Source organism: Ochotona curzoniae, unplaced genomic scaffold (assembly GCF_017591425.1).
Source record: "Ochotona curzoniae isolate NIBS_2020 unplaced genomic scaffold, NIBS_Ocur_1.0 contig_4501, whole genome shotgun sequence".
NCBI classification, from domain to species: Eukaryota; Metazoa; Chordata; class Mammalia; order Lagomorpha; family Ochotonidae; genus Ochotona; species Ochotona curzoniae.
In genome coordinates this window covers 2,093,306-2,103,244 of record NW_024466307.1, presented here as the reverse complement: position 1 = coordinate 2,103,244, position 9,939 = coordinate 2,093,306, and positions in this window count along the sequence as shown.

Here is a 9,939-nt window from a genome sequence, read left to right as displayed (position 1 = left end):
TGAGGACGGAGGGTGCAGCTCATTGGCCCCAAAGCAGTGCCCACACGGCGCCCTGAGCAGGGCGGCGGGGGCCTTCCCAGTCTGGGCACATTCCTGGGAGACTTCTGAAGGACAAGGGGAAAGGTGTGCCCACCGTTCACTGGTTCTTTGTTCTGTTTCTGGCTTCTGGGTTGCCAGGTTCCTGCCTCTGGGTTATTTGTAGAAAAGAGCGGCTGGAGCAGCCCAGCCCCGGCGGAAGGCAGAGCCAGCCCATCCACAAGGCCCTCACTTTTGAGCGGATGCAGCCTCGTGGGGGCCCGGGCCTTGGGCTTGGTGTCCCTGAGCCCTGGGATGGCCTGATGGCCTGAGCCGGCACGGTGACGGCCTCGTCTCCTCAGTGGACACCCCGTCTCCTCAGTGGACACCCCGTCTCCTCAGTGGACACCCCGTCTCCTCAGTGGACACCCCCATCTCCTCAGTGGACACCCCCGTCTCCTCAGTGGACACCCCCATCGCCTCAGTGGACACCCCCGTCTCCTCAGTGGACACCCCCGTCTCCTCAGTGGACACCCCCATCTCCTCAGTGGACACCCCCTTACATCCTTGCAGTGTGCTTCCTGACGGGTTCCTGACCCTGAGGAACTTGGGGTCACCTCTTGGAGAGATTGCTGTGTTCTTCAGTGGGTTTTCCTGGTCCTGGCTTCTCTTAGGAAGGTCAGACCTGCATCCTAGTCCACAGATTCCCAAAGTGCCCGGGGCCAGCAGAGGGCTCTCATGATTTCTCAACATGCTTATCAAGGCCAGTCAACACCAGAGGCGCTATCTTGAAGCCAGTGTCTATAGGGAGGCCAGGCCCTGTGCTGTATCTGGAGCTGGGGAGTTGATTGCAGCCTTGGAGGGTGTCCGATTGGCCCTGAACTCCCAACACCCTGAGACTGGTTGGGGGAGTTGCTGCAGAGGACCCCAAACCAGCTACACTGTCTGATATGCAGAATGCCGATCACCGACCCCAGCGTGGAGGAAGAAAGAGGCGTGTTTATCTGTGAAGTCCAGAGCAAGGAGCTGGCCGACCAGGACCTCATTTCTGGGTTCCCTGGGCTTTAGGGGTGAAGCTTCTTCTAGATTTAAGATGGGGTTCAGAGGTTTGTGTTCAACATGTGTCCAAGGTCTCCAGTTGGTCCGCTACACTGTATTCTTTGAAGATGATGGCAAAGTGGGCTAACTCAGCATGAAGGCTCAATGCAAGGGGGAGTGAGTTTCTGGAAAAGAAACTCCAACACATCACTATGTGATCCAGACGGAGATGGATGGCCACAGGGGTCTGGTGACCAGAACGTTCTGGGGGGCCGGTCTGTGGCACAGCGGCCTAGACACCGCTTACAACACTGCACCTCAAGTAGGAGTGTGGGTCTGAGCCTGCTCCCTGCCAACGCACCTGGGGCTGCAGCAGACCACCCTGCTGTGTGGGCCCGGCTGCCCATCGGGACACCAAGTGCAGATCCAGGCTCCTAGGCTGCTGGCTCTAACCCGGCCCAGCCCTGGCCATTGCAGTCATTTGAGGAGTAAGTTGGCAGCTGGAAGATCTCTCTGTGTCACTTTGCTTTAAAAAAAAAAGTTTTTAAAAAAACCTTCTAGGAAAATTGGCAAGAGAACTTTGGGGCTAACGACACAACTGTCTCAACTCAGTTAAATCACTGCTTTTGTTTATTTGAAGATTACATTTTGAAGGCAAGAGAGAAACCTTCCATCTGCTGTTTCACCCCCACATTCTCCACCAGCTGGGGCTGAGGTAGGCTGAAGCTGAAATCGCACCCTGGTCTCCCTCGTGGGTGGCAGGGGCCCAGGCACTGGGGCATTGTCAGCTTAGATAGCTGGAATGGAGGTCTTTGTCATCCCTTAAGAAAATAACCGGGCCAGCACTGTGCCATCACTGTGGCATGGCATATAAACCTGCTGCCTGCAGCACCAGCGCCCCATATGGGTGCAGGTTCAAGTCCTGCCTGCTCCACTTGTGACCCAGCTCCCTGCTAATGTGCCTGGGAAAGCAGTGTGACCTGGGCCTCTGCACCCTTGCGGGAGGCCAGATGAAGCTCCTGCCTGACTTTTGGCTTCGTCCTTGCCCTTGTGGTCATCTGGGGCAGTGGACCAGTACAGGGAGTGTGCGCTCTGTTTAACTCTGCCTTTCAAATATACATGTATATGTTTTAAGGGGATTTTAGATAGGAGGGCAGGAAGCAAGGTAGCGGGGTTTACAGAGAAAGCGTGCATCTATATCTTCAGGTAAACCAGCGTGGCCAACCCACACGCTGACTCACACGATCAAGGCAGCAATGTTAAATGGAGTGATGACCTGGACAGGCGAGCGTTTCAGCCAAGAACCACGGGCTCAGGTGGCATTCAGCCTGTGGACGTGCAGTGTGAAGGACAGGGCTGCTTCCCAGCGGCGTCTGCCTTAGGCACCTCTCACGGCCTCACATCCATCACCTGCCTGCCTCCCAGCAGGTATGTTGGCAGGAAGGTGACAAGAAGGCGGAGGTGCTGGGACTCCCCAAGTGCGGAGGCCACAACTCCTGGCCCCCAGTGAGCGCCTTTCAGTAAGTGGGTTATGTGGAAGCTTTGGGCGGCTGGCCCCACAAGGTGAAGGTGTGGAGGAGGTGCTACAAGGCGTCCTGGGGGACTGTGCTGCTCAGGGTCTCGCAGATGGCGGCCCAGACGCTCGGCCCGTTCCTGGCGGAGTTAGAATGTGCGCTCTCAATCCTCTCCTTTTGGGCACAAGGCCGCAGGTTATTAGGAACTATGAGCACCCATTTCTGCAGACAGGCTCCATGCCACAAAGGCGAAGAGGCCGGGCCCCAGCCCCGACTGCCCCCAACTCCCGAGGGGCGCTCCTCGCCAGGTCTGACCCGCAGCTGCCTGCCCTCCCGCGGCGCCTTGCTGCCTCAACTCCTCCTGGCGGGGCAGAAACTCCAGGTGGCGCCCCTGGGTCCTCGGGCCCGGATTAGGTGAACACCTGTGCACGGTGAGCCCGCCGCGGCCGCTCGCCCACGCGCGTGTGCCACCGGTTCTCCTCAGCACCCTGGGCAGGCCCGGCCTGGTGCTGGCCTTGACCCCGCGCGACTTTCGTGCTACTCCGCAGGTCCCCACGTCGCCCCCTGGCCGAGGACAGCCGGGAACATTCCTGCACCTGCCGGGCTGCGGATTGGGGCTGGGGTGCGGTGGGGAGCACCTCGGGGTGCGTCTGAGGGAGGGCGGGCGAGGCCTGCACCAGTGCGCTTTCCGGCAAGGCCGAGAGGAGCGCCCCGTCCCAGGCCGACCCGCAGGCGCAGCTCGCTCGGGGCGTCAGGGCTTTCCCTGTCAGCAGCCGGCTCCTTCTCCTCAGAGCGCGGATCGGACCTAAAAGCGCAGCGCCTCCCGGCGGAGCGAACTCGACCGAACAGTCGCTGGACGCCGACGGAAGTGGGAATCCGAGGAAGCCTGCTCTGCCGCTGGGCTCGGCGGACCCAGGAGAAGACAGCGGCGGCGGGGCGGGACGCGGACTGGGCGGGTCTAGGTGACGCACAGACGTGGAGGCGGAGTGAGACTCCGGAGGCCGAGGGGCCCGGAGACGTGGCGGGGCGTGGCTCCAAGGCGGGGTGGGACTTGGAGGCGGGACTTCACCGTGGTGGGCGGGGCTAAGCGAGGCACAGAAGCGGGGGCGGCTGGGGCGGGTTGCTGCGGGGCGGGGCTTGTGGCATGCGCGAGGCGGCGGGGCGGGGGGCTGGGTGGGCTGGGAGCATAGCCGCCGAGAGGCTCGGCCTGGGGGCGGGGTTTGGCTGCGGTGGGCGGGGCTTGGTGGGGCATAGCCGCCCAGAGGCTCGGCCTGGGGGCGGGGCTTGACGGGACTCCGGAGGGGCAGAGTGGCTGGGTGGCCGGGCCCGGAGGCGGGGCCTGGCCGCGGTGGGCAGTTGTTTTCCCCCGGGCGGCGGTGCCGGGCGCTCAGCCTGGGGCTCGGCGTGCCCGGGCGCGGCGTGGGGAAGCTGGGCCCGGAGCGGCGCGGGAGGCGGCAGCGTTCCGGTCGTCCGCCGCCGTGATGTCCGCCGAGTGCTGTGCAGGCCAGGTGAGCGGGGTGCGCGCGCCCGGGACGGACGGCGGGGCGCAGCAGCCGGGCGCGTCGGGGAAGCCTGCGCCCGGGACTGTGGGAGGCACGGGGAAGCCCGAGAGGCAGCGTCGGGGACTCCGCGCGGGGCGGGGCGCTGTGGGCCCGGGCTGCCTGCGCGTGTCCACTCGCTCCTCCCGGCCCTGCCGAGCCCGGGCAGCGTCCGCTCCCGCACCTCAGCTGAGCCGGGCCCCGCGCGCCCCGGGGCTGGCCGGCTTTGGCGTCGAGCGCAGACCTGCCCCGTCGCTCCGGGCTCGGGTCCGCCGGAGCGCGCTCTCAGCCCGGCCCAGCGCGGCGCCCTAGCGGCTCCTGACCCGGTGCGCGGCCGCACTCGCCCGAGCCTGTCCCTCGTCCCACCCGTTGGAGCCCAGGCTGTCCAGGACGGCTGTCCCCGCCGGTCGGGGCGCAGTCTCACAGGTGGTGGCCGCCTGGATGCCCATCCCGCTGCTTTCTGCAAGGACAGGAGAAGCAGAGCCCTTGTGCCTAAGTTTGGGCAGGTGCCTCGTGCGGTCCAGTGCGCAGCTCGCGGCGGGGGCGGCTCAAGTGCGCGCGGGTCTTTGCTTATTTGGTCAGCCCGGAGAGCCGAGCCCTGGGCGGTCAGGGCGCACGCCGCAGCGGCCCACAGTGGTGATTCCGGCACAGTGGGCACGTGAGGCCCGCTTCGTTTCTGAGGTCTCTATATGTGCTGGGCCTGGGTTCAGGCTGCCTTGCTAGGAAGTTGAGGCGTTTGACCACTGAGGGAAGAGGTTGCTAAGTCTTCTCAGGCCGCTTGCTGAGAGCCCAGCAGGACCGTGACTGAACAGGCCAACTCCCAGCACTGGATCGGCCCTCCCCGGCTTCCCCACCCCCCGCAGGTGGGTTTCAGGGAAGAAACCCTGGCTGGTGTGGCTGGTCCCTGACCGGAGTTAATGACTTGCATGTAAAAGCCCTCACAGCACTTTGGAAAGAACCCGGCCCTGGCCTTGCATCACATTAAAGTTAACTTCTGCTTTGTGGTGCTTGCCTGGTGTCCCCACGCCGTGAGGCTGTGAGCTGGCGGTCACCCCGTGATTGCGTGGGGACCAGGCCGAGGCTGCCAAAAACCCCAGCCACACCGCACTGCAGCATCAGAGACTCAGCCTGCAAGTTTGCCGTGTTGTTTTGTTTTTCCTAAAGAATGAAATTTTCTGAAGATTTATTTATTTATTTATGTTGGAAAGTCAAATATACAGAGAGGAGAGACAGAGAGGAAGATTTTCCGTGTCTGATGATGCACTCCCCAAGTGGCTGAAGCCAGGAGCCAGAAGCCTCTTCCGGGTCTCCCACGCAGATGCAGTATCCCAAGGCTTTGGGCCGTCCTCAACTGCTTTCCCAAGCCACAAGCAGGGAGCTGGATGGGAAGCGGGGCCTCTGGGATTAGAATCATCACACATATGGGATCCTGGATCCTGGAGTGTGCAAGGCAAGGATTTGGCTGCTAGGCTACCATGCCGGGCCCAAAGATGAATTTTTAAAAATTAGTTTTAATTTTATTTGAGATACCAAAAGAGACAGGTCTTGCCTCAGTTCACTCTCCACATGCCTGCAGTGGCCAGGGATGGGGCAAATGAAGCCAGGAGCCAGGAGCTTCGTCCGAGTCTCCAGCTGGGTGGTGAGGCTGCCCAGGGTTGAGCCAGGACTCATGTTAGCAGAACGCTGCATCAGAAGCAGACTGGCTGGAACTGGAGGCACTCCCACAGGGAAGGCTGGCTGAGGCATAACCCGCAGTGCCCAGGACCCGCCTCAGGTCAGTGTTAGGAGCTGGTGTGTAGTGGTGTAAGGTGGTTGAAGACGTATGGCCTCACTGGGGGCCGAGCATTCCCCGAGCATGTCATAGGTGAAGTGACAGCGCCTGGCATTATAAGGAAGTGGGTTAAGCTGCCGCCTGCGACACTGGTGTCCCATACAGGAATACCAGTTGGAGTCCTCCCACTCTACTTCTGATGCAGCCCTCTGCAGCTGGGCGAGGAATGGCAGTTGAAGAGGGTAGGCCAGTGCCTTGTGTGTGGGGGCTCAGGGTGGCGTTCTGTGCCCCTGGCTTTGGCCTGGCCCAGCAGTGGTCATCTGTGGCCATTTGGGGTGAGTGAACCGGTTGTTAAATCTGTCTCTCTTGCCTTTTAAGTGAATTAATACGTCTTTGAACAACATGGCATGATGACCGTGGGTACTGTGAGAATCTGGGTGGCAGGGCAGCCTGGGTGGGGTTGCTGGGGTGGTCTGATGCCCCCTGCCATCAAGACCGTTGTGTGGGTCTGGGTGAAGGTCAATGCAGGGAGTAGGAGTGCTCCAGGCCAGCTCGGGCCTCTTAGAGGAGGTGGGTGGGGGTGGGCAAGGCCAGGCCTGGCTGCCAGTGGGATGGGTCTGCCCTGTTGCAGGAGGTAGTGGAGATGCAGAGTAGGGCTAAACTGCTACTTAGAAGGTCACTCTGGGAGCTGTGCAGGTGGCTCGGTATTGGGGCTGCTGTGGGCAGTGGGGAGGGGGACTGCCAGGCAGGTGTCTGCTACTATGGATGCCTGGGAGGGGTAACCTTGACTGACTCCTACAGGCTGGGGGTGCCCAGGGTGCATTTCCAAGGTGGAGATGGTGCTGGGCGTTAGTGCTGCAGCTGTGGAGGAGCGGCCTGGAGGACGGGGTGGGTGACATTCACGGGGGGCTGCCAGGAACACAGGCGTTGGTGAGGATGACCCGTCGCTCGCTCTACTGTTGTGACTTTCCCCCAGGCCAGTTATAGACTGAGTGTAGGTGGCAGGTGTGAGGTTTGAGTTTGTGGCTACCAGGGCATTCTGCCTGTCCACCTGCACCCGAGGCCCCCGCAGGATGCCACGCTGTAAGCAACAGCCTCCCTGTCCTTCGAAGACAGGGCTCTCAGACACTCAGTTATAGAAAGGGAAGAGGGACTGAGACAGCAGCAACATACCCGAGCGGGGACATTTGAGTTTGGAAATGGATGTTTTTGAAGACTGGCAGGGACCACATTTACCCCGGAAAGAGCTTGGAACTTGGAATTGGGGTTTGCCAAGAGAGAGCAAGGTTGGCCATCTCTGGGTCACTGTCCGAGTGGCCTTAGCAGGGCTGGACCAGGTGGAAGCTATGAGCCCAGAGCTCCAGCCGGTGTCGTATACAAGTGGCAGGCGGCCGGATTAGAAGTGGACTAGCTGGGACTTGGATGGGGCTTGGATTGGGCCGTCTGGGTAATGAGGTTGCCCATGTGTGGACAAGCCCTTGGTTAGCTCAGTTGTTCTCAGCGGGAGTGTGGGCGTGAGAATCTCAGGGTCACGATGCAGATCTCGTGTGGGAACAGCTGTGACGCCTCCAACACAGGACCTCTCCCTCGCCCGTCCTGGTTCATTCACAGCCATCAGGGTATTCTGCAGCCATCCTGCTGTGTCTCTGTTCTGATGTTGGCTGGCGAGTGCTAATGGGGGCAGAGATGACCAGGGCGTGGCCCCTCAGCCCCTCTGTGTCCAGAGCACTGTTGTAGGTGCTGGGGGAGGGACAGGCCCCAGGAAAACTTTCTTGTTCGCTTGAGAGGCAGGGCTACTAGCGGGGGGCGGCACCTGGGGGATACTGGTTCTGTCTTGGAGCTGGAGGGATCGCGGGTTACTCTGAGAAGAGGCTGTGCAGGCCAAGATGGACGTCACAGTGAGAGCAGCGGTTCCCCTCACATGCAGTGCACCATCCTGCACAGCCCTGTGAGGTGGCGGTACCCTGAGTGGTCCCCTTTTCACAGGGGGGTGACCGCAGCACTGATGTGGCATGGGGGAGCCAGGCCTTGACTGCTTGTCCACCTGACTTGAGTTGGATGGCTTGTGAGCTCTACTGCTATTCCTTATTCCTATTGTTGCGAGGTGCAAAAAAGTAGTCATCAGTTGTCCTGTGGACCTAAGGTGGCTTTGAACACCCAGCCATTATTAGGCTGTTTGGGGTAGGGGGATGTTGTTGCTGCCTGCAGCCATGGGCGGGTCAGCGTTTGGCTTCTTCCTCATACCTGGCTCGGGCAGTGAAGACGAGATGAACCCCAGTCTGGCACACAGTCCTGCAGGCTGCCTTGAGGCCTGGAGAAGGTTTACCCCATGGTGCCCTGAGCCTCAGCTTGCATGCAGAGTCGCCCCCTGCCCGGAGGCAGACGAGATGCGCCTGCAGCAGGACCCTTCGGATGGAGTCCAGCCATGGCCGCCATTCCCAGCGTGACGGTGCTCGCTGGCCCGACAGCTGCTTCAGGCGAGGGCCCAGTTGCCCGAGCCCAGGTAGAGTCCATCCAGCACAGGCTGCTTCGCGTCTTGTTCTCTGCGAGATTTTCCTCAGTGAAAAATCCATCTGCAGTGTCCGTGTGTAACACGAAGCTGCGAGTTCTGACTGGGGCCAGTTGTGGTCAGCACCAAAGGCAGATGTCGGGTCAAGGTTGGCATGGGGGTGACTGGCCTTGCATGTTGGGAAGGGAGCAGGGACCAGGAGGAGGCTGGGAAAGGAGAACCTGTTCCTGGGAGTCAGCCAATGAGGCCAGCTGGGGGTGCCAGCCGCTGTGAGCAAAGCTGGGATTCTGCCCTGCCATGGAGACCGGGGCAGAGGCCAGGCACAGTTTGGGGGTGGCTCCCGGGTCCTTGGAGGCTTCTCAGAGGGGCTGAGGGAGGGTTTCCACAGGAACAGCCTCCACAGCCCTCAGAGTGCACCTCTGAGACGTGCTGCACGTGTGGTTAAAACACACACCAGGTGCTGGTGTTGCGGCACCACGGATTAAGACGCCACTGCTTGTGATCCTGGCGTTCCATAGGGAACACAGGTTCAAGCCCTGGCTGCTCCGTCTTGTTTTGTTTTTTGACCCGGCTTCTGGGAAGCAGCCGATGATGGCCCCAGGCACTAGGGTCGCTGCCAGCACTGCGTGGGGCACCAGAAGTGTAGCTCCTGGCTTCTGGCTGCAGCCTGGCTCCCACCTAGCTGTTGGCAGCTGAGGGGAGGGCTCCGTCTCTCCCTGTCTCTCCGCCCCTCTGCTTTCCAATGAATGAACAAACTTGCTGACCCTCCCCCCACCTGAAAACAGGTCACCCGCTCTGTGACAATCTGCGCCAACTGCCCTTCCTTCTGTTTCCAACCCCGGTCTCAACTTGGAAGTCTCAGGGCAAGGTGTGTCCTTGGTAACCATCTCTTCCCGGCTCCTGGACTAGCCCACACCTACCGCTGGGATGTGTTGTATCCTGGTTGCCTCAGGGTGGGCTGTCGCTGTGTCTCTGTACAGAGCACCTGCTGAGGCCTGGCCAAGCCCTCACCAAGTGCTTTGCTCATGGCACTGCTGTCCCTTGGGTCTTGGTGCCCGGTAAGGTCTGTGCTGGCTGTGTAATACCCACAGCAGCGCTTTGGAAGGGAGGGGTATTTGTGAGAGCCAGGAAAAGGGGGTGGGGAAGTGCCACGTGTCCTGACCCAGGGAGGACCCTGCTGTGGGCTCCTGAGTTTATTTGCTTGTGTGTTGCACGAGTGATTCTGATTTGCAAAAACAAAACCAACCAAACAAAAATACACACAAAAAACAAAACAGGATTGTGTTGAAAGTGATTCTACTCTTCGCAGAATTGGGGGAATCCTGAAGGAGTTTTGTGCTGGGACCTCCCCCAACTAATTTGCAACCATTTGTGTTTTCTGGGCTGTTAAAGTTGAAATTGTGGAAAATCAGATACTATCTTATGTGTTGATAGGTTTCTATTTCTGGTCCCCAAAAGGCTATATATAATTACACCCACTTTGGTTGTCATCGCTAGTGATCTGGTCGAGTCATTTCCAACTTTTTATTTATCTCTGCTGCTTTTCAGTCACAT